Source organism: Xenopus tropicalis, chromosome 5 (assembly GCF_000004195.4).
Source record: "Xenopus tropicalis strain Nigerian chromosome 5, UCB_Xtro_10.0, whole genome shotgun sequence".
In the NCBI taxonomy this organism is placed as follows: Eukaryota; Metazoa; Chordata; class Amphibia; order Anura; family Pipidae; genus Xenopus; species Xenopus tropicalis.
In genome coordinates, this window is record NC_030681.2 from 26,272,643 (window position 1) to 26,298,149 (window position 25,507).

General features: G+C 39.7%; 1 protein-coding gene across 6 annotated transcripts in view; it reads left to right on the forward strand.

The window, feature by feature from the left end:
• The window catches only part of plcb4 (phospholipase C beta 4), a 168,490-nt gene that overhangs the window by 8,183 nt on the left and 134,800 nt on the right, over positions 1-25,507 (forward strand). For 4 of the 6 annotated variants that reach the window (XM_031902883.1, XM_002931736.5, XM_012963849.3 and 1 more), the window contains exon 2: positions 24,143-24,193. The gene's annotated coding sequence lies outside the window, so the exon portion shown is untranslated. Of the gene's footprint in view, positions 1-16,924; positions 17,097-24,142; positions 24,194-25,507 lie in introns of all 6 variants that reach the window. The other 2 variants (XM_012963848.3, XM_018094149.2) reach the window with 1 other exon arrangement.

Consider the following 25,507-nt stretch of genomic DNA (forward strand, 5'->3'; position numbering starts at 1 on the left):
GAGTGATTAATTATGTGCAGGGAAGGGTGCAAAAGTGCACCCTTTGAAAATGGCCGCAGGTCACCTAGTGCAGAGTGCAGACAGATCTTGGATGTAATTTCTTTTAGAATGAGCGCTAAGGGGTTCATTTTTGTGCCCCTTACTTCTTCTGCTACCCTTAATGCTTTTGCTTCTGTAAATACATTAGTGAAAATGGACCCCTTTTGTAACAGAATTTTTCCCAGCACTATTTCAGCATGTGAAGATAAATAAAGTAGGTGTATTGTATATTTAAAAAAAATGCTGTGAGTGTATGGGACATTTTCTGTGATTATTCATTATTTTTATTTACTGTTTAGCGGCTGTTTGACTAGGGAAAATATTAAAAAACCCCAGACAAAACCAACATTTACTTTCTTTCTCTAAATACAACTGCTAGTTTCTCATTGAAATGTAGTCTCCGCTTCATATTTATTATTTGCATGGTTTTGCCTATAATGACAGTATCTGGTTCTGTGCTGTTACTGTACAACACTGCTTGATCTCATTATACACAAGGACACTCAGCGTTGTGCACTATATTCCAATAAACTTGGGGGTTTCTGTTGCCTTTTAGCAAATGAAAAGTCGCCATTGGTCATGTGATGCTAATGTGTAAAGTTGCCCAAATGCAGAATGGTTTATAAATCCAAGTATTGTTTGTGTGTGTTATGACAATTTTTCTTGTTTTTTGTGATTTGAAAACCACGAGCAAGGTATTCAGCAGGTGCCATTTGGGTGGTGCTACATTGTGTAGTTTTTGTGCTATTGGGTCAAAAACCTGAGCCGTTGTAGATTCAAGTGACCTTCGTTTACAATATAGAGTTGTGTCTTCCATAGACATAGATCTAATTGATGGCACCGGGCTACACATGAAGTCTGTGGCTAAAACTGCCCAGTGCTTCCCATGTCCCTGTCCCAGTTGGCACATACTGGCAGGTTAAACCTGCTACTGTGTGTATGGGATTCATAAATGGTCTCCCTCTAAGGCCCAGATGTTGTTATATAATTTTACAGCCTCTTGTTTCTAAGAATTCAGTGTTAGCTTTCACTTTACAGCAGTATGGGACATCCTTCTCCTCTCAGCTTTGCTTGCCTTGGCCGTCATATTGTCTATAGCCCCCCAAACTGTAGGGAGGGACAACCTGGGGGCCAATGCATATGAGACTTAAGGTCCCCATACACGGGCAGATTGTAGCTGCCGATATCGGTCCCTTGGACCGATTCGGTACGACCAGGTTAGAAAATTCTATCAGATCAGGGACCGCATCACCTCGTTGATGCGGTCCCTGAACCAACTGCCCCTTGCCGCCAGTATAATTCGATCGTTTGGCCCCAGGGCCAAAAGTGTATGGGGACCTTTAGTCAAAATAAGTATAAAATCTGCTCCCTGCCCAGGCTTCCTCACAGCAACAACTGGCAATCCCATAATAAAGCCACTGTAAAAATTCAAAAATATGCCAATTTATCAAACACATCAATGCGTTTTTTTCTGGCAAAAAACTACCAGTTTAAAGATGTTGCAGCATCTCACTGGCATCTATGGCATTTGGTGAGTGCTAATATCCCACATATATCGCTTTATGGCGTTAATAATCCTGTGTTATTACCGTTACACTCCAGCAAGTATACCTGGTGCAGGAGGTAGATACGGAGAAAAATTCCCCATTCCTAAATATACCCCCATATATTGGGCCACAAATGGTTGCTCAAATCAAAACTACCACTTGTTCTTTGTCACCACTGGGTGGAGCTGTTCTCATGCAGCCTATGGCAATTGTCACAACCAAGGCAAGCCACATGGCATTTATTATAGTTAGCCAGAAATAACAATATGCAGAGCTGTAATGTTTTTGTTGTGAATGTCTGAAATGGAAGAAAAAGGGAAATACTTTCCTATACTATTGTATGTTGAATGTATTTACACAGCCAGTAGGTATGTGGAATGCAGTCGCTGAGCAAGGTTACAAAGTAGTGCTGGCAGGCTGGTATTCTTAGTCGCTGCCGTGCAGCGAAGCAAAGCTGTTGCCCTCTTAGCAGAGCTCAAGGGAAGTAAGTGAGCATGTATGTGTGTCCTTTAACCAGCTACACCCCTTGTATTCACAGGCGGATTGTTTTTCAATGGTAGGCTGCACTCTAGCAATGAGTTACAAAGAAGTGATTGACGTCAGTAAGAGAAGAGAATCTTTCAAACAGAGAGAAAACAAGGAGACGGAATTTTTTTCATGAATAAAGCCTTTAAAGCGAGTGCTTAAGAGCAAGTGGTTTTATTCCAGCCTGTGTAGCAGCAGGATTATTTATGCTGCGTTTTACTTATACCTGGGCAATGTCAGTCGCCTGTTGTGCCGCAGGTAGAGTTCAAAGTGTCACCTTTTTCTCTGGTTAATCAGCAAAAACATCCTGTGAGATATGAGTGGCCCTACCCTCTACTTCCGCATGGCAGTACATGAGTGCAGAGGGCCAGCGTGCCGCCAGTATCAGTAATTCATCCAGATCTGGATGTGCGCCTTGAGGAATGGAGCTGGTGATGTGGAAAGCTGTGGAGGAGTTAATCGAGCAATAAGTCACGGCCGGAGATGAATAATCTGGCAGATTTCTCATCTCATTTAGAATGGACTCTGTCTGAGTCCTTCCCAGCCCAGGTCACTATAGTGTAACATAGTAATTTAGGTTGAAAAAAGACACACGTCAGGGTAGCAACTATAAAGGAGGCAGATCCTGCCACTGCTGGGGGTCCAGGTATTATAGGGGACATAGTCTCACTGTTAAGCAGCTTTAGTAAGTCTAGTAAGTTTAGTAAGCCTTTTACATAAAATTTTGTGGGCCCTCTATTGATTTAGCTGTAGGGCCTTGTAAACTCTAGTTACACACGTCCATCAAGTAGTGTTTCATTCAAACCTGCCTAACTGCCAGTTGATCCTATCTGAAGAAGCAATCTCAAATATGCCCCAGGGGGGGGAAAATTCCAGACACCAAGAATGAAATTGGACCGGTCCCTGGATTAACCTTGTGTTTAGAGTTATTTTTACAAACCTGTATTTTCTCCCTTTTTTGAAGCTTTGTAATGTAAGTATTGTGTCTAGGGTTGCCACCTTTGTCCGAATCAAAATTCAATAAGGAGGTCAAAAATCAGACAGGGGATAACCCTAATTGTGTCTCCTGAACCAAATCTATCATGCACTAGGGGTGACAATCTGCCAATATGCTTGAAAAATCTTCTAATTGTGCCTATACCCGGAAGCATTGAATCCGCCCAGGTGCAAGACTTTGCATTTCTTGGCGGATATTGGCTGTGTGGGCTTGTACCTGGGGGATTTAGTGCTTCCGGGTTCAGGCACAATTAGAAGAATTTTCAAGCGCCTTGTGGGGTCTTCTAGCATTTGCCAGAATATACATATTGCCCGGAGAGGCTTTGTGGGGGCTTATTAAAGTCCAATTATTTTCCCTAACATCACACAGAGCAATAGACTGCCTGGGAGCGTTTTGTAACTTGTAATGTTAGTTTGTAGCTTAGTTCAATGTTACACAACCAATACACACACGCACGCGTGGGAATATTATTTTGAAACACGTTCCAGCCAATCTACTGGCATAACAATATAAATGATAGTAACAGTGTTTGGGAATGGTTTAACCCTCTAGGTATTAACGTTGCTGCTTGTCTACTCTCTGTGTTGCCAGACCACACGCGGCATAGATCATAGAGAAGCACGCAAACATAGACACACACTGGTATGTTGATTGTGCTTGGCCTGGCATGTAACTGGGGGTGCTTACATTATTATTATTATTAACACTTATTTATAAAGCGCCAACATATCCCGCAGCGCTGTACAATAAGTGGGTTTCATACATTGAACATACAGAGTAACATATAAAGCAATCAATAACCGATACAAGAGGTGAAGAGAGCCCTGCCCAAAAGAGCTTACAATCTACAAGGAGCTTACATGTAAATTAATGTTTAGTTTTTGATTAATTTGCCTTTATATTCTCCGTCTCCAAAGCCATATTAAAGATGCTGCCTGTCTGTTCAATAACCATATTAATGATTGTTATTATTCTTTATATTATTCTTTATTGCTTGTATTGCAGTGTGGTGGATAGGTTAATTGAGGTTAGCAACACAACAGATTATATTTCCAGCTGGTGAAAATAAAAAAAGAAAGACAAAACAAAGTTAAAGTTAACTTAGCTGATCTTCCCCTTTAAACAGAATCAGTCAAGGCCAAGTGAGTTTTCCCTGATAACCTTGTAGAGCTGATGGTTACAGTTTACTCAGTGCTATGTTTGAAGTAGCCGTCAGCTAATATTTAATGGAAGCCAATATTGGCCAGAGTAAGGATGTTTTATATTGCATTTATTTCACACTTTATGTTTATTTTTCATCCTGGCCTACAAATCCCACAAATAACAGCAGATGAAGTCCAGTTTGTTTTCAGCAAGGCAATGGAACCATGGAAATCTTTGTGTATCTTTATGCATTGTTGCTGCTGTTCAGATTTGGGGGCCTGTGTAAAGCAAATTTTAGGTATGGGATCCTGTATCCGGAAACCTGTTATCCAGAAAGCTCTGAATTATGGAAAGACTGTCTCCCATAGACTCCATTTTAATCAAATAATTCAGATTTTTAAAACTGATTTCCTTTTTCTCTATAATGATAAAACAACCTTGTAACTGATCCCAACTGAGATGTAAATAATCCTTATTGGACGCAGAACAATCCTATTGGGTTTAATTAATGTGTTTTTGTTGATTTTTTAGTAGACTTAAGATATGGAGATCCAAATTACGGAAAGACCCCTTATCCAGAACACCCTTGTTCCCAAGCATTCTGGATAACGGGTCCTATACCTGTACTGGGTTCTTGTGTATGGTCAAAGATAAGCTTCTCGGGTGGACCACTATTTGCACCCTACTCTGTACATTATTGATGGGTCACCACCTTGTACAGCAGTGATCCCCAACCAGTGGCTCGGGGACAACATGTTGCTCACCAACTCCTTGGATGTTGCTCTCAGTGCCCCCAAACCAGGTAGTTATTTTTGAATTCCTGACTTGGTGACACGTTTTGGTTGAATAAAAACAAGATTTCCTACCAAATAAAGCCCCCTGTAAGCTGACAGTGTGCATAGAGGCTGCCTAATAGCCAATCTTAGCCCTTATTTGGCTCCTCCATGAACTTTTATGGTGCTTGTGTTGCTTCCCAAGTCTTTTTACATTTGACTGTGACTCACGAGTAAGAAAGGTTGGGGACCCCTGTTGTACAGAGTAGAGAGCTGCACTGGTGGTGTGCTTTGCCATATCCATAGTGCCATATCCATAGTGCCATATCCATAGTGCCATATCCATAGGGCCATATCCATAGGGCCATATCCATAGGGCCATATCCATAGGGCCATATCCATAGGGCCATATCCATAGGGCCATAGCCATAGGGCCATAGCCATAGTGATGGCTGCACAGGGTGGGAAATGGAATTGGGTAGTACTAGACATTAAGAAGCATATTTACAAAGCTACATAAAGAAAACAGTTGAGATACACCATGCATAGTCACATCACCACCATAATACACAGTGTAAAATCAAATGTCATAATAAAGCTAAATAGCTTTAACTTTAATTTAAATTAACTTTTCCCTATCAATCCCTGTTGTAGTCAGGCTGATCTTTCATATGGTATAACATCCTCATTAGCTATGTATCAGGATACCGTGCTGGCAGTGTTCCAGCATTTCGGGATGCATATAATGTAACTGATGCTATGAGGGCAGGAGAAGTTTTGGTGAATATTCATGTTGATGGTCTACGTTCTGCATTATCAGTTGTCACGCTTGTCCTACAACGTTTGTCCAGCTTGCCTTGCCTTGCTATTTTTTTTTTTGGAAAATGCATTGTTAAATATTTAACCAAAATAATGCAGCTCCTCCTTACATTCTCCTGTGACTTACCTGGGAAGCATTATAGGAAGGCAGAAAGCTTGATAGGCGGAACTGTGAGGGGCCTGCGCTGATCTGCTAGTAATATTAACCTGTATTTGTGGCTGGAAACCTGTCAGAGGTGGCAAGTGACCCAAGCTTGCACTAATATTGGAGAGTCTGGTGCTGAACTTCTTGCTACTCCTAGCTACAGAGACAGAGCTTATAATATACATGCTATATATATGTTTATGGGTCCAAGTATAGGCAAGTGTTCTGGGCTCATATAATGGGGCCCTGCATTGCATCAGTGGCAACGATGGCACAGACAGTAGGACACACTGGAGATGGTAATTTGCTATTTTGGGGCACCCACGTCACCCATTGGTCATTCAGCTTAGTTGGAAACAATTCAATATTTACAGTCGGTTGGCCCATTTTTATCAGTAAAGTGAGAAAGAGCATTAAAATACCCCCCCTCGGCTCTGCGTCTCCCTCGGAGGAGCTCTGAGCAATAACCCGGCTTGTAAACATTTTTGTTGCAAGCCAATTTATAATCATAGGATTTATTCTGTCCTTTTTTTGGTGCTGTGGTGCGATCATCAGTCAGAGAAAAATGAAAAGCGAAAGGTTCTGATCTCCCAGATCTATGTATAGAATGCCGATTGTGAAGCCTGGGAAGGAACGAGATAAGGTCTCATCTTCAGGAACAGAGTTCACGCATTTGAAGAATATTGTCAATAATCCAATTCTGCACCTTTGACTTTGTTTCCTCTTTTCTCTCGGCTGAGCGTCTTTTTTTTTAGTTGCAAGCTGGGCCAAATTCAATGAACCTGTATGCTGGGGAATATAAATGCAGATCAATAGTGTAAATTAGGCAGAGTCCTTACGCAGAGCAGTGCAAGTGCAGGAAGATCATTCACTATATGAGCCCATGTAGCAGTAGATTATGGGACATATTTATCTAATTCTACAACATATTTAGCAAAAAAATGATCAGACAAAATTGGTGCATGAAAAAAAAGCTATTTCTCCTTATGCTGTGGGCCGAAATCCCTGAAATCAATTATGGTATTTAGAAAGGTGTCCTTTTATGCTGGAATTTTACACTGGGCTACTTGATAGCCTAAAGGTGGCCATACACGGGCAGATTTGAGTCCTTTAGACCGATTTGGCAGCTTATCTGCTTGTGTAGGGGCCCCCAACAGCCCTACTCAACCGATATCTGGCTGAAAATCGTCCAGGTTTGATTTTTGGGGATCTCGCCAAATGAAAAAATGTTTTAATTTATAATACTCCTTGATAAATTGCCTGGATTTGACTTGCTGATGCCTGGAGTTGAAACAGTGATGTGGGTTATATTAGATTTCTTTTTATAAATTGCCCCCCCCCCAAAAAAAAATCCACCCAAGCACAACTTAAGGTTTTTGAAAAGTAAACATAATTGTAATCAACTTTGCAATATAAATTGATTAAAAAATATGCAGCCTTTTCATGACTTTTAATGTAATAATATGGTTTGGAACAGTTCCCTAAGCCCCACCCCCTGTTCCCCTGCTGATCTGGCTGGCTACTTTGTGACTTTATTAAAATGTAACAGTAGTCGACTGCCCTCAGCTTGCCTTCAGCCTGCACCCTCCCAATCCCACAATTCCCTGCACACGTGATGTCAATAAGCTAAGTAACATCCCAGTACAATGCATTGTGTGTTATATAGTTCCTGCATGCTGTCTGTAAGCTGTGGAGAAGTTGTTACAATTTGTAACATCAATGTTTTAGTCCCTCCTCCCCTGCCGGGATTTCAAACGATGCAGAAAGAGAAGAACTGTTTTGCAGCTGGATTTCAGCATATAGAAATGGTATTTATTCATATTATTTGAAGGGACAGATTACAGTGATATGTATGTTAGGGGTTTCCATGTTGTGTGAGGCCATTTACTCTGGTTTCTTCCTCCTATTGTATTTATATTAGAAAAAGTCACTTGCTGTAACTGGAACAAATACTGTATATCTGTATCCTATATGTCATTGTTCATCATGGATTTGATACAAAGGATTAGTAGGAAAATCACTAGAGCTGCATTTTCAGTGGGGTATGAAAGAAAGGCCTTAGCTTTATAATCAGTCTAAACAGTCTAAGGCCTCATGGGATACAGGTTAGGTATCAATTACAATTATGTGTAGCGAAGAATTGTGTAGTTCCTAATTGTGCTGGAAAAATATAGATTGTAAACAATCACAACATTGACCATTTCCTGAATTTTGAGGCCAAATTATATTACTTGGGAGTTGTCCACTGTGGTTATAGAGGAAAGCTCCTCCCTTTCATGTACATATACAGTACATTATAAACCATATGACTGTAGATATATTGTGGTCAGGAGTTCTCTTATAGCCTGCAAGAACAAGGGACTAAAGGTGCCCATACACGGGCCGATTCTAACTGCCCATATTGGACCCTTAGACCGATTTGGCAGCTAATCGGCCCGTGTATGGGCACTACCAACGGTCCTTTGCCTGAAATCGGACAGATATCGATCGGCAGGTTAAAAAATCTAGTCGGATCGGGGACTGCATCGGCTTGTTGATGCGTTCCCCGAACCGACTTTGCCTATACCCTTCGTTATAATTCGATCGTTTGGCCCCAGGGCCAAACGACAGAATTAGCCTGGATTCTCCCGATATCGTCCACCCGTAGGTGGGGGATATCGGGAGAAGATCTGCTCGCTTGGCGACATCACCAAGCGAGCGGATCTGAAGGTGTATGGCCACCTTAAGTCAGTAGGCAAAGTATCTTTAGGTGGATGACAAGCAGGAGTTGAGTCCGAAGTCAGGTTGGATCAGACATAAGAAGTGAGAACAAGGTGGGTCTGAAGCACATGAAAAAATAACAAAAAGCAAGGTCTTTGACCAAGAGCTGAAGGAACAGCCTGACATAGTCTTAAACACTAGAATACGTGGCGTCGGGAAATAAACATGTGCATGAAAAGGTGCGCAGAGAAATAAACCATGCCTTCCATGCGTACACATGAACAGAGGCCACGTACACACGTGTTCTACAGTGCAGTGAAACAGACCAACACACCAAATGACACCGGGTAACCTAGTTGTATATTTTACATGTTTGACTGTGTATGAGCCTAATCCTTTCCAACTAAAGGATTTTCAACCTATTCTTTGTTTTTTGTTTGTCTTGTCTATGCTTTACTTCACTTTATATGACAGTTGGTAAGAAGACATTGTCAATATATCATCGCAAACTTAGGTAAAAAGGTATGCCTGCTTGACCCTGAAATACTTTAGCAGCCAACACCTATTTTATTCAGTTTCTGGACTTTCTGGATCTTTCAACTCAACCTGTTTATACAGTTAGTTAAACAGGCAGTATGCACCTATATATACATATATTCAATGTGAGCAAAATTAATAGAATTTATGTTATTAATTAAAAATAACTTGTTCTTGATCGGTGCACTTGTGGGTTACCACGAGAAACCTGCGTTGATCTGGGCGGTGATTTCAGTGAATGGGAAGCCATTCCAGAAGTTTTGTTACCCCGAGCAGAACTACCGCATGATCGTTGGCTGTACATTCAGAATCTGTGTGTGCCAGTGCCCTAAATGAAAATAACAAGCTTTGATAAAATCTGCCTTTGTCCCCCCCTTCGTTGTGGTTAACAGATAAGCATCAAGGGGTATATATATGTACTGGTAACCTAATAAACAACCTTCTCCTCCCCCACAACTGATTGCAAGAACCAACAAGTTAAAGTTAACACACATTCTATTCTTTGCACTTATGTTGAACAAGGAGGTACAGACCCTTTAATTTCATTTGATTTTCCTAAATGTTGCCTAAACATATGATGACAGGTTATTTTAAACCTAAAGACTCAAGTACTAAAGTACAGTATGTGTATTTTTGAGTTGCCATGCAGCTCTCCATGACAAAATAAATCAAATATGCACACACAGAATGAAAATCTACCCCCTCTCTGAGGCAAATTCTTATGATGACAACACATTACTTATATAATATGGCTGCCCCATATCTAGGTTACTACAGTGATGCTAGATGTATACTGATGGCAGGACATTATGGCTTTCACATTAGCAGAATGCACAAAACATGATATTCTAAAATCTAATCAGCCCGAGGGCACACGAGAAATCCATAAAAGAGTGTGTTTCTCAGAAACAGACATTGAAGGCATTCTTCATAGCTGTCTAACATTTTTCTAAAATGAGCCTCTGACATATTTTCATGGACAGTGATGGTCTTCTTATGTTTTCCAGAATGTACACTCAAAAATCACACATTTGTAACCAAATGAGGAATGGCCAAACATGAATGGCCTATATCTCTTTAGTGCACAAATACAATGTATATGTTAATAACAAAGCTGATGGATACAACTCTGCACATTTACCCAGAACCCTCTCCAGCCTCTCCAGGAAGAAAGGACTGGCAGAAGAATTGAGCTCCTGTGAGTTTAAAATATTGAAGCATTACTTTTAACCAGCGGCTTTCAAATTGTAATACCGGGGGCCTGAAAGACAGGCTGAAACTGGGAAATGCCATTTTGCTATATCTGTAGTAATAAGACTTGTGAAAACACAGCAGTTGATTTGACTTATTACTACAGATATACTATGACCTGGATGAATGAGAATCTTCACAAACATATCGCCATTTTGCTCTCCTAGCCTAACCTGGAAGCCCAGATTGAGGATGGTTAGTGTAAGATTTGCAGTGAACAGCGTCCTTAATGTTTTTGGAACGATAGTCAGTATATGTGTTAATATATATATGGGGCTCTGACCTCTTAAAAGAGAGGCTTCAACTGAAAAACAATGGAAACCACTGCTCTAAACTAATCCATTTACTATGGGAGAGATAACTGGAGACTGAATTGCAGATCTTGTACATAAAGTACAAAGGACCAACAAAACTGGGCATTTGCGGTACAAAGTAGGTCAACAATAATACCCCTGAAAGCCATCCTTTTACCCTATTTTTCGAATTCTCTTTTTTTTACTGTCTGACTTCAAATTGCCCCTATATTCATCTGGGCGCAGTTAGAAGAACTAAGAGTCAATATGTAGCCTTTTAGGGTGAAGACACAAATGAGCTACTAGTAGCAGCTACTTTTTCACGGCTACTAAACACCAGAAAATCCCCTACCATAGACAATACTGAGAATTGGCTCTGCTAAAACACACGTAGAGACAATTATCAGTAAATGATCAGCATTGTCTATTTTAGTAGCCGTGACAAGTAGCTGCTACTAGTAGCTCTGTGTGTCTTCACCCTAAATTGCTTGAGTGAAGTTTCTCCATCTGGCCAAGGTGTATACTTTCTGGTGATGCTAACCACTTGCACCTTGTATTGGATTCTGCTGGTTGATACAGGCTTCTTAGAGAATTGTTTTTCTCATTTTCCGTCAAGTGTGCCAGACCATGTGCCATGCCTTATATGACCAGGGTACTATGTACACATTGGCTTTGATGAGGAGCCTTTATTAGGTTACCTGCCGTTGTGATTTCTGGTGATGGATGACTGACTGTCAGCTGCATGTGTCTTTTTTTCCCAAGCAAGTTTTTTAGAATTGGCAGAATCTTAGGTAGATCAGAATCCAGTTAGTAACCCAAATCATGAAAGATTGCCTGGGAAATAATCTCTTAACATTACGCAGAACATTTATATAGCCTTTTAGAGTGGGGTTTACATGGGAACTTCATTCAAAGAATGAAAAAAAATTACATTTTGCTTGATAAAAGCAAATGCAACCCAAGCTGTAGAGCTGGATTCAGTAGAGTCAGTAGAAGCAGAAGCAGAAGAGAATACAAAGGGAAAGGAGACAGAAACTGCTTTCACAATTCTTTTCTTCATTATTTGGGTGGAGTTCCCATTTATAAGGTAAATATACCACATTTAGAATAATGTTTTATCCATTATTTTGTTACCCTTGAATATTCAAAGCAGAGCTGTCCAACTGGATGCCCATGGGCCAGATGTGGCCCTCAAAAGGATTTTAATGACCCCCAGTCTGCTCGAAGGCTCCATAGACTTTACTGTATGATATCATCACCAGCCACATTGCTATGAAAATGACTGGCCATTACTGTGTTTTTGCATTGAAATCTGTGCGAGTGAGTAGGCAAATTATGGTGGTGCCGAGGTGTCAATATGTAAATGTAATACATGTAAATGTCCTGCCCAAATTTCCCTAATATCACAGCTCTGAGACACAAATGAGTTTACAGAATTATTATATTTCTGCTCTTATAATCATTAAATATTTAAAGTGTATTTCAGGGTGAAGACCCAGCTCCACTTCTGTGAGCCCTTTTAACCACGTTTTATTAATTCCTGGTTACTAATATAGTTTCATGAGTTTATATCGCTATTCCACAAGTATGGACATGTATTAGTCAGTTTCTTGCTAGGCAATATATCCATATTTCTGTGATAGCAAATTTTTGTGCAGTCCCTACGTAACTTGTAACTTGTGTTAACATGATTACCCTGTATGGGTGTCTATCCATTCCAGCCTTGGTAGCCACACAGTTTACAAAAGCCTCGTTGAACAACTGTAGGGCCAAAGTTTAGGCAACGCGTATATAAAGTGTAACTTTCGCCGTCTTGCCCTACGATATCATTCTCGCTTCGCTCTACCTTCTATCCCTCACTGGTTCTACCTACAGCTGCTGCTCTATTGGGCCTCATTTTGTGTTTGCCCCAGCAAAGTTGCCTCTGTTTGGACTCACTAAAGACAGCCATGGTTTTAATATAGTTGCCAGGATTATGTTGAACTTTTATGTTGACAGATCTAGAGAATGACAACACTCAACTGTAACAGTAATAACTCTAAGCACTTCCTATGGTGCTATTTTAGGTTCAGAGATCTGGCCTGGTCCTGAGTTCCCACTGTAGCTATGGTTTCTATTGTGTCAAACAATATTTTATAACTGGCATAGTCATTGCATTGACCATCATTATACTGTATAGCAGTGGTCCCCAACCAGTGGCTCATGTTGCTCACCAACCTGTTGGGTTTTGCTCCCAGTGGCCAAGTAGGCGTTTATTTTTGAATTCCTGGCTTGGAGACACATTTTGATTGCATAAAAGCCATGTGTACTGCCAAACAGAGTCTCATGTAGGCTGCCAGTCCACATAGGGGCTACGAATAGGCAATCACAGCTTATATATTTTTTGAATGCTTGTGTTGATCAACTTTTTTTAAAATTTGAATGTGGCTCACATTCTAACCAGTGGGCTGAAACCTGAATGTGTTACCAGTGCAGTTGTAGTTGGACTTGGAGCAGTGAATATTGTTGCATGGATTACTGTTGTGGCTGTTCATGGATAGTTGATACTTGACAAGATATTTAACAAGATAAAGGGCTGTCAGGGAGGAATTCATTAAATGGCAAATTGTACTCCCACTGATCCCTGAAAGTGCCATGGAATTTCTGCCACTGTTATTGTTTTGCCTCTCTTTTAACTGTGTTGCTGCTATTAGACACATATGCTTCAAAGAGTCATCTGTTGTTGATGATGAGTGGGTAGCAGTGTTGTTAGGCAGCTGAAGCCTTTTTGTGATGACATGTATGCTTATTATTCAGCTCGGGGTGCCCCCATCTTTGATATTTTCTTTTTCTGAAGTGCTGTATAATTGGGGTGTTGAAATGTTTTCTTTAACTTCTTAAATAAGCGAATATAATAGGTCAACAGTATTATAACTACTAGCTTATAGTTATTAGAGTTTGTTGTTTCTCGTATCCTAGCAGTGGGCCATTCTAGTAGTTCCAGTAAAAGCATATCTAAAGAACAATTATACATTAGAATTTCAGCTGAAGGAAGTTAGTTCAGGGGTTGATGTTGGTTTGTGTTTCTATGGTACAGGGGGTTGTTTGCTCCATAACTAGAAAGTGATTACCCTTTTTGACTCCCTTATTATTATTAACATATATTTATAAAGCGCCAACATATCCCGCAGCGCTGTACAATAAGTGGGTTACATACTTTGGACATACAGAGTAACATATAAAGAAATCAATAACCAATACAAGAGGTGAAGAAAGCCTCATTACATAAGGCTAAATAAAAGGAAGATGTATCACCCTTTAGTATGGAATATAATTCTGTAAATTAGGATAAAAGATTTTTGACCATATTTCCATCCCTGATAATGAAAAATCTGGCTTAACTCCCCTGGTTATAATGCTACATAGCCATACAGGGTTGAATAGTAAATAAAAGATTCTTAAATATTCATGTTTCTTTATCTTTGACAGAGACCTTGGTGGGAGTATTTTTTGAGCAGTCTTGCCAGTTTACGCAACCTGCAGCCACTTATGGCCTACTATTGGGGTATGGTTGCACCACACTGTATACCTCATATCTTATCATATGTTAGAATGAGATAGAGATACATCCTTTTGGTTGGTTTGCTGCTTGGAGTATGATTTAGTTATGTAATAGTCAAATGGTTTGACTCAATTTAATGAATTTTAATGAAAAATTAGTCCTATGAATGAAGCCCATCAGGTGGGATAAGGTATAGCTATACTGAGGTGGATTGGCACCACACTAGTTTGGGGAGGACATGGCTTAACATTGTGCATCAGGGACTGTTCCATAAAAATGGCTTAGTCTGACTTGGGTGGTCAAGTAGCATAGAAAGACCTAAGAGTCGGATAGTATCTGGTCTACAGTCCAGACTGACTGGCTATGATCCAGCGGTATCACTGGAAGATCTGCCAAAACTGTCAGCCTTACGGTGGCCATACATGTTAACAATTATAATATTTCCCACCACCATTAAGAAAAACTTAATCAGATATTAAGGTACAAACAAAGGAATTCTTACCCCCATTTGACAAATCAGCATTAATGTTTGCCGATATTGGGGCACCTTCAGAGGTACCTGATCAAAAATTCAGACCTGCCCGATTGATGAGACAACCGATACCCAAGTCTTTTACCAATATTGGTTGCCTCGTTCCCCCCAAACATGCATGCTTCAGCCAATAATAACAGTGTGTCACTTCATTTTAAATAACTTCATCCCACGATTGCAAGCAATCAGGGTTATTCAGAAGGTTGAACCATTTTGACTGCACAGAATCTATTTGGCTTTTTCATCTCCAAAATATGTAGTATAGTTTCCCACTAAATACTTTAAATATGCTTGTTGGTAAAGCTTGTGAATAAGTGCAAAGTGTTTTTCCTTTTAAAAGCTGATTCGCAGCTTTTAGCATGATTAGCTTTGCTTTAGAAAACCTTAGTTTGGCAATTAACACATTTTTAATTGTTCCTAATGTGTTGAATGGGTTTCCGAGTGTATATGTGAAATGTTAATGGAAAAAGAATGGAATCCTGGGAATGGCCTCAGTAGGTGCCATCAAATTTGTATCGCAGCTGGAGTTGCCCATTATGGATGGAACAGATTCCAGTATTCTGTTTATTTATGTGCTCCATTAGATCTGTATAACTTGTTACTCATTTACAACTGCACGTGCAAATTGCTGTAATGGATGCAAATGCAAAACTGAGCATGCATTGACACATTTATAGATGGTACAAGGTATATACATGCTCGTTGGAACTTGTAGTGAGTGCTAGTGCACCCATTCAGCCTACTCCGTATAACTACAAGGAACCCTGAAATAAACAAGCAGCATGGATTTGGGGGTATATAATAACCAAATGCCAGACACAATTGTCATCTCCTTTATTAGTGGTTCTCTTATTCTAGTTCTAGTCCCCATAGTGGGATCTAGAGCAGTGCTTGGAGGCACTTATCCTGAAGGCTAGGCAGTGTAAGCTGTGGGGAGAATTCATTGTTGCACTTCTTCTGGAAATCTTCCTTGGAGACCAGTTAGGCTGAAATCTGGGGCAAACACATATTTAACAGATATTTTTTAGGCGTTTCATATTTCTATAACCTTTTTATGCACCAAGTGTCTTGTGACCAAACATTGGACCTCAAAGTGGGATTGAACCTCAACGGACCAAAAAACACTGGGGCTCATTTATAAACGTTGGGGCAAATCTGCACCTGGGCAGTAACCCATAACAACCAATCAGTGGTTAGATTTTTACAGCCAGCTGCAAGTTATACACTAAAAGCAATCATCTGATTGGTTGCCACAAGTTACTGCCCAAGTGCAAATTTGCCAAGTATTTATAAATAACCCCCACTGTCCTGCAATTAAGAAGTATTAGAGGAAGGTTTAACCCAGGTATACTATTAGATAGTGAATAATGCTCCCCCCTATTGTTAAACATAACAATTATAAGGATGCTATTAGTCATCAAGGAATTTCATGACCATATAAAAACACAAGGCCGAGTGCTTTTATACAGTTTATAGAACTCTGAGGTGACTTCTAATATCCTCATATTTTAAAAAACAAAATACATTATTTATTGTAATACACAAGTTTCAGTGAGTCATGTGATTATAACTGATGACATCACTAAGGGCCATTTATAAGGATATAATTTACAGGATATTCATGGCTCTGGGGTAATATATAGTGAATAATGTTTACTATTGTAAAATATAGGGTTATTATACGTCACTAAAGAGTTCCTTGACCATATAAGGTTCATGGAACTCCGAGGTGACTTCTAATATCCTCATATTTTACAACAGGGGGTATTTTATTTATTATAATATCCAAGTTTCACTGAGTTACTTGACAGAAATTACATAACTAAGCTCTAATTATAACTGAAGACATCACTAAGCACCGTTAATAAGGATATAATTTATAATTTGGTCCCATAGGGAAATGACCAAACTGTATATTATAACTGTATTAAGTGTATCTTTTATTCAAACTGTAGCGTTCTAAACCTAAGAGTTACTAGAAATGTCCTTACTGCAGGGTAGTTATTTTACACTTAAATATTTGATATACAGGTTAAATATTACTGAACATTTTTGATGGGTGACTTTTTTATGTTTTCATAGGGATGAAGCCAAACATATAGCTTAGGAACACAGAACTCACCCGGATCTTGCGTAATCGCAGAGCAAACACTGTGTGGCTGCCGCATTAACCGCCTGCGTTAGTTTTGTGTCCAAGTAACAAGAGAATTTGACTTCATACGAGTAACTGGCTAAATATTGCATTTTCCAAATGGTAAATTCCTTGTTAAATCTTCCAGTTTCATTAACTCCTGTGGGGTGTTGTACGTCATTAACACTGATAGCCAGAATTTTATTAATGTCCGGAAGGGTCTACGTTGGCATGTAGGTCGCAAGGTGCTGCCTGCCGGTGCATGAAATAAGAGGGTTTATTCACCTACCGCGACGTAGTGAGCAAAGTTTTTTCCCTCTTTTTTTCCCAGAATTTGGGCATAATTGCAGACACAAACGATATAAAAATAGGCACAACATACTGCACCAAATATTTTCTAATTCTATTTGGCGTTGTTTGCAGTGTTTGGCGTGCAAGGGACATTTGTTCCCCATTCTTTGACACAGGGTGCTGAGGGAACCCCAGAGCTACCCCCTGTTGAGGAGGTGACAGTAGCTCCATGGTACCCCCTCTGTCAATAGGGGTACCCTGCAAATAGCTTTATTGAAAGTGATTTTAGGTGCAACTTTCTCTCTCTCTATATATAAATATATACAGGTATAGGATCCCTTATCCGGAAACCCGTTATCCAGAAAGCTCCGAATTACGGAAAGCCTGTCTCCCATAGACTCTATATTAATCAAATAATTCAGAATTTTAAAACTGATTTCCTTTTTCTCTGTAGAAATAAGACAGTACCTTGTAATTGATCCCAACTAAGATAAAAATAATCCTTATTGAATGCAAAACAATCCTATTGGGTTTAATTAATGTTTTATTGATTTTTTAGTAGACTTAAGGTATGGAGATCCAAATTACAGAAAGACCCCTTATCCGGAATACCCTTGGTCCCGAGCATTCTGGATAATGGGTCCCATACCTGTATATGCTTTTTTACATAGTACCCTGTGCAGTTTCCTTATATGAAAGGGCATCTGTTGCTTTCGTGCCTTTTATTTATTGACCCTGCAGTTGCGTGAGTTTAGTCAAGACAATCTGGTTTGTGTGTTTTTGTTGTTGAAACAGGTTAGGCAGGAATGTGTTTATTATATTTGTTGCTCTTAGACTTTAAAATGGGGAAATATATGGGTATACACAAAAAGTAATAAACCTGTAAATTCTTGCTTGGAATTGGCATTTACTGATATCACTTGTTGAAAGTTGTGCTTTGTGAGTATCGCTATTCCCACTGCTTTAAAATGTGCATTAGAAATCACTTTGAAGATCCAAGACCTGTGCAATAGCAATTAGGGTGTTATTAACCCTCCTCAGTGATATTATAATAGCCTGTTACTTTATTCCTAATAAGTTTTAGTATTGGTTTTTATTAAGTACTTTTTTATTGTCTTTATAGTTTTGTACTTACCCTTTAGACAATCTGTTAGCCATTTGAGCTGTGTCTGGTGAATGATGAATCATCCTCACATAAGGCAGTTCATGCAGGAAACACCTAATTGAGAGCAGGATAATTAACAGTTCAACAGTGGCTTGCACTCTGCATCCCCAGCGGGATATAGGATTTCCGACACTAGATAGAGGATGAAATGTGCTGGGAAAGAAACGACTGCGGTGGGAATGAGTATCCTAACAGGTATTCAGAAAGGTTTGAACAGTTTGTAGGTGAAGAAATAAAGTTTGTATATTACTGTGCCTTTTGTATGAAATCATTATTGGGCTTTGTTGAATTTGATTCCTTGGAAGGATCACAAATCCATACAGAGACCCCTATATAGATATATAAGGGTCTCTGAATGGATTTGTGATCCTTCCAAGGAATCAAATCTGCAAGAAAGCACATTCATTCATTTACCAAGATCAGGGTAGCACAAACTATATAAAGCTGTGTGCAATTGTGTCCTGCACTTTACTAAATGACCGCATGTTGCCTTGCTTCAAAATGGAGCCCACCACATATGCCCCACTGCAAAAAACAAAACAAAAAAAAAACATAAAAAGATGCAATTTGGCACTTATGGCAGGGGCATTAGCAAATGACTCCTTAGATGTTAATTATCATTTATTTAGTTCATCTGTGATAGTTGATTTTTCATTAATACCAGTTCCAATCATCTTAATAATGCTCCTTAGTGAATAGAGGTAGAATTTAGCACGGCTGTAGAGATATGGAAAATAATGATGATTTCCAGGAAAAATCCCCCCTCCATCGCATGCAGTAGCAACAGTTTGCTATATTAAGAGGCCCATTTACTAAAATCCGATTTTTTGGGGGCTTAAAACATGATATGGTAAACCACGATAATTTCTGAAGTTCTAAAATGTCACAAAAATGCTTTAAACGTTTGTATGAAAATATCGCAATTGTGTTCCGAAAGTCACAATATATTGTGCCGATAAGTTTGTTAAGCTACGAAAACCTTTCTAGCTTTGGAAGAAACCACGTCTAGCTTTGGAAGCCTTCCATAGGACTCAATAGTACGCAACAGATCAAACCTGGCGAAAACATAGTCCTGAGGAAAGTGTAACCAAAGCGCTAACAAATTCCGAAATGTTCATATTCTTCGCACAAAGTACGATTTTTTCATGGAAATTTAACGAAATGTTCTAGAAGTTAAAAAAAAGTTTGAAAAAATATGAAATTATCTCTAAATTGTTTAGTAAATGGGCCCCTAAGTGTCATTATCTCTTTAAAGGGAGACTATCAAAGGCATGGGGTACATAGTAGTCCCTGGAAGACACCCCTGCTACTTTGGAGTAATAAAGCAAACCCAAACAGGCTATAGCATTATAACATCCATATTACAAAAGTCTTTCTATGCGCAGAACTTTTCGGAAACGCGGAAGCTTCCCAGAAGCAAGTATTTACTGTTCAAACAGGATGCTTGAGCAAATAATTACCCGTGGAACTTTTATACATCATTGCAAACTAAATTAGGGGTGGTTTAAATGATTCACAGATTTTAACCTAAAGTACTTGTTTTGCTCATGAAGTCTCAGTATCATATACGTATGTTTTTAACTCCAATGTCACCAAATTCAGGACGACACAAAATTATTATCATGCCATGGCCTGGCAAAACATGGTGCAGCAACAGCAAAAGGCCCAGCATTCAGTAGGTTATGGTATTGAATGGGCAACCTTCCTATTCTAAATAATTGCCGGAGGAAAAATTATTTAAAATATGTTTAGTAGACCCTATACTGTATATTGGATGATCTTTGTTTTTTCTTAGCATTTGGTCTAAGGCCAAACAGAAACATATGAAGATATATATATGGGGATAACCAAATACAATTGTTTCGGACCTGCCGCTCCCATCACTCCCATACCTGCCAAGGCACCATACTGCAAATACCTTAATGGTGGGATCACAGATCTGTTGATACGCAGCTCCAATGTGATATTCATGCCCAGATGATCAAAACTGGCCAAAGTCTAAACTAAATCTATACATTTCTCTGCTTCTCTAACTGGAACCATTCAGGCAACCATCTCCAACTATTGCAAAAGTCTATTTTATTGTAAATAAGCTATACTTCTATAACATATTATATCCCCACACACACACAAATCCTCTTTAAACCACAAAGAACCTGATGGCCCAACGACTTCACCCGAGGGAAGATTAACTCTGAATAGTACATGATTGGCTGAGGGAGGTCTATGGTAACAAAACACAAGGTAATAAAGTATCTAATTAGTACAGGCTCAATATAATTCTCTATCCATGTGGGTGTAATATTCAGCAGGAAAATGCTTTCCCAAAATTGACTGGGACTGTCTGGGTAATGACAATTACGCTAAACAAAGATGGAATAAGCTGAGCGGCAATCACAATAAATTCCCTATAATGAAGCACAGTAGGAGTGATAATAACAGGAGTAAGACTGCCTTCTCCTTTCAACTGATCAATATAAATGCTCTTATTTCCCTAGTGAACCATGCAAAAGGCCCCATCATTACTTACTATTTTGTATATATTTTGAACAGTGTAACAACAATATATCCATTGGTCCATGGAAATAGGAATTTGTAAAGGACATGTAAACCCCCCACACAAAAATTTAATCAGTAAACAGCCTCTTTAAATCTTTAAATACCTGCCACTTCTGTTATTCAAAGGTTAGTAGTAAGGCTACAGCATCCCCTTAATCACTTGGGGAAAATTCGTGGAGGGAGGAGGAGAATGTGGCTGTGGTATGGAGGTCCAAAGACGGGCAGGGGCTCAAGAGAATTCTTGCAGTATGGAAGAAGATACAGTTATGAGAGTGGTAGAGAGATAAAGATCAGAAGCAGGAAGCAGACTAGGGCTAAGATATAGTGTGGGGTTTCATGGTTAGAGCCTTGAATATGAGTGTTAGTACTTTGAATTGGCAGCCACTGAAGGGATTTGTAAAGCGGAGAAGCTCATAAGGAACAGTGACAGTCCCTTTAAATGCTTAGGCTGCTATGAGAACGGCAGAACAGTTGAGCTGTGGATCTGAAGGATGTACCAGTTATAAGGTGGTTTATATTTTCAGATATTATTGGCAAAAGTCATATAAAATTCTCTTTTCTGCTTATTTAATATTATGGGTTCAAGCTGGCCTTGTATAAGTAGTTACAGCAAACAGTTATTGAATCAATGGCCTCCAGTGGCTAAGAGTCTTAATAAAAATTGTAGCACGCTTGTGGTTATTTAGGAATCTAAATGCCAAACCATGATCCTGCTAAATTGTTGCTAAATACATTTTGGAAATTGCTGCAAATAATTTTCATATATAGATAAACACTGCACGCTGGTAATTTTGCTCAAGATGAATGAACCTAAGAATCCCTGGTAGGTTCTGCAATTATTGAATGGAACACTAATGACTAAGAGGTGCCTGCCTTCTCCTACTCGTGTTGGGGTTGACTTTTCTTGGAAGTCTTTGTTTATTGGTTCATGGTTGACAGCAATTTATTGGCATTCATTTGTTGTGACCATGGCATGGTGCATTTTGCGCACAGTAGCAGCACGTTGCTTTATCTCTCTTGATTGACTATTTAACTTTCCCAACCCAGACCCCCTGAGCCACAACCTGACCCGCATCTGCCACTCTGCTATGCCTCCTACTCTGGTCCTCTACCTGAACCAGTCTGTAGTGGGTTTATTTACCATCCAACGCAGGACCTGTGAAAGATCGTCAGAGGTGGGAGGCAGAGCCGCACATTACCAAGCTACCCAGGCAGAGTACCTGCAGACCTCACACCTAATTAGTGAATCAGGGATTTTCTACTGAAACCCAACCGCTTTGTAGGTATTCTGCAAGTATCAGACCACTGCAGGTCTCCTGCTCATAGGTTTTGGTCATGCAACAGCAAAAAATACATTATTACATTGTTGCAGTCAATGGCTGCTGAATTATTCAGGAAGACAAAGCTAGACAGTTGTTAGCACCAAACAGAAATATCTCAAGTTCCTTTGTTACCTTTTGTGCTTTCCTGGGTTCTTCTTTTCACCTTCCCACCCAAAATAGTGTGAATTCTCCCAATTATCTTGTTTTTAGCTTACATTTTTTTTAACATTACTACTAAGCCTTGAGGTTTTAAAAGCTATCTTTGCAGATTTCCCTGCTTTACATGAGTTTCAAATTCCATCAGATTAAAATGACTCAAACATCTGCAATTTTCTGTGAGTAAAAATGTTTTTTTTGTGGTCATGTTAAGGCTTCAGATTCAGTTTGCTTCAGATTCACTTTGGATTTATGGATTTTGACCAGGATTTGGCTGAATACTGAATGGAATCTGAGATTTGGTAAATTTTTACTCCACTGAGCAAAATCATGTCAAATTTGTGATACTATATATATATATATATATATATATATATATATACACACACATATATATATATATATATATATATATATATATATATATATATATATATATATATATATATATATATCTTACTTATATTTGTAAGACCATTGCCTCTTTTGTGTTACTTGCTCCATTTTTAAATGTATCTATGAAAAGTGAGGTTTAAACTCAGTTTAATATCTGTGTGCTGTTCTTTACGTTGATAACCGACTTGTTAGCAGGTTTAATCGAGTTCTAGAATTTGCATGCACAATTTGCTTGCCTGTCTAAACCAGTGCTGTCCAACTGGCGACCCCCCTCTGTGTGGCCCCCCACCTATCTGGCTGCTTTGATGGCTTACCTTTGTGTAAGCTTTAAATGGTATCAGTACTGTGATTAACTGCCCCCCTGCATGGTTCTCACCTCAGATTCAGGCTGTAATCAGGCTGTATTGTTTAAATATGTAATCCCCTGTACTGTTCACACCTTTTAATCTCTGCATTGTTCACCCCCTGCAGTGTTCACACCTCAGGCTCAGGCTGTAATCACCCCCATTGTTCCCCTGTTCACACCTCAGGAGCAGTAGAAACCCACAAATAATCCCTGCATACTACAAAAAGAACATATACTGAGGTGGTACTGCAATTAAAAAGTTTTTAAATATATAGTTATTGTGCAGACTGTAGGAGCAGTGCCAGCATTGTGTCACTGTAGGCTGCCTGTGTGTGCCATACACACAGGCAGCATACGGCAAGCAGAGTATGGCACACACAGGCAGGGTAGGGAAGGCAGAGTATGGCACACACAGGCAGGATAGGGCAGGCAGAGTATGGCACACACAGGCCAAGTATGGCACAAACCAGCCAAGAATGGCACACACAGTGAAAGTATGGCACGCAGGCAGGGTAGGGCAGGCAGAGTATGGCACACACAGGCAGGGTAGGGAAGGCAGAGTATGGCACACACAGGCAGGGTAGGGCAGGCAGAGTATGGCACACAGGCAGGGTAGGGCAGGCAGAGTATGGCAGGTTTTTGCTGTCCTACAACCATTAATATGGGTATGGTCATGTGATAACATGGGTGTGGTTTCAAGTGGGTGTGGTTTCAAAAAGGGGAGTGGTCAAAACTGGCTTCCATTATCGGCCCTCCACCACGTAGGTCGGAAAAATTCCGGCCCTCGGTACAACAGAAGTTGGACAGCACTGGTCTAAACCATGGTCATGTTGGCTGGCAAATCCAAAGTCACACAGTCCATTTACCCTAACACAATATGTCTCACTTTTAACATTGCAGTTTTATTAAGATAACATTTGTCTTTTTCTTCTAGGGGAACATGGATTTCTTACAATGAACATCAGAGAACAGACATATATTTAAGGTAATGGCAATTTTATTTTTAAACATTTGCAACTGGAAACATTTGGCATGTTCAAACTGTTCCCAGTTATTGTAAAAGTTTAACAGGAGCCCAGTCGCTGCCCATAGGCAAATGGGTAACACAATTGCTGGAAGGCCACTGCTGGGCGTGCCGTCTCTACCTTGCATCTTGTTGCATCAGCTCAGGGCAAGAGGTTGACTTACTTGGTTCCACTGTTGGCGGTGCTACCTCTGGACGCACAGCCACATCCACAAGAACAACTTTTTGAGGGGTCTACACCTCTCTTCGACAGGTTGTAGACCCCCTGGAACATTGTTCTTGTGACAAAACTGTCTAAATAAATCACAAATTGCACTGCAAAGAAAGGTAGGTGCTTTGACTTCATTTATTTCTTGGTTCCCCACTCTCTTTTGATATTGGTGCACAAACTGGTAATTTCCATTATCATACTTAAAAATGGATGACCTATGTCTTAAGAACTTTTAAGAGTAAATTTGTGCTTAAGTTGGGCATCAATCTCACTTTCTTTCCTAGTTCCAATATTCCCAAGCAAGATCTCTGCTTAACGGTCTCAGCAGTTGGAAGCTTAGGGATCATCACAAAGCATCAAGTTGAAAATAGGGGTTTGTCTGCCATTGAAACTGATGCTACAGGGCTACAGTATTCTGTGAGATGGGGCCCAAACTCAGCAGCACAGAGCATGTGTTGGAAATCAGCAGAAAAGAAGAGGGGTGCTATTGGGGCGTCTTTGGAGGCACAGATTCTCCCTGCTAAAGTGGCCTTAAACTAGAAAACAAACTCAAGCACACACAGGTATATTTTTGCCATAACTGAAAGACACTAAAAAGTATTTTTTTTTACTACCTAGGCATTTTTTTAGCTAAGCTTGCATCTTGATTAAAAACTGCTTTCATATAGTAGGTTAGGGCGCAAGTCTGAAACAAGATGACAGAGCCCAGGGCACCAAGATTTCTATCTGAGACAGCTTAACTGAAACCGGTTTGCTATGTATTTTTCTGGGGAAATATAACATCAGTGCTTAAAATAGATATTATGTGGAATCAAAATATGTCTGTGTATGAGCCTTAATAGAGTTGCCCTATGCAGCAGTTAGGTGTAGTTAAGAATGAATAATACATTGTTGACATCAAGAAAAAATGTCAACTGAACTGAACAGACATTGCCAAGTGCCCACAGTTTGAAGGAATATCTTGGCAGAAAGTCATGGCTGCCCTTGCCTTCACATTTCAGCAGTTAAATATTTGTCCTTCTATTATGGAAAATAGACCTAAGCTCTAATTATGGGGGTGGCAA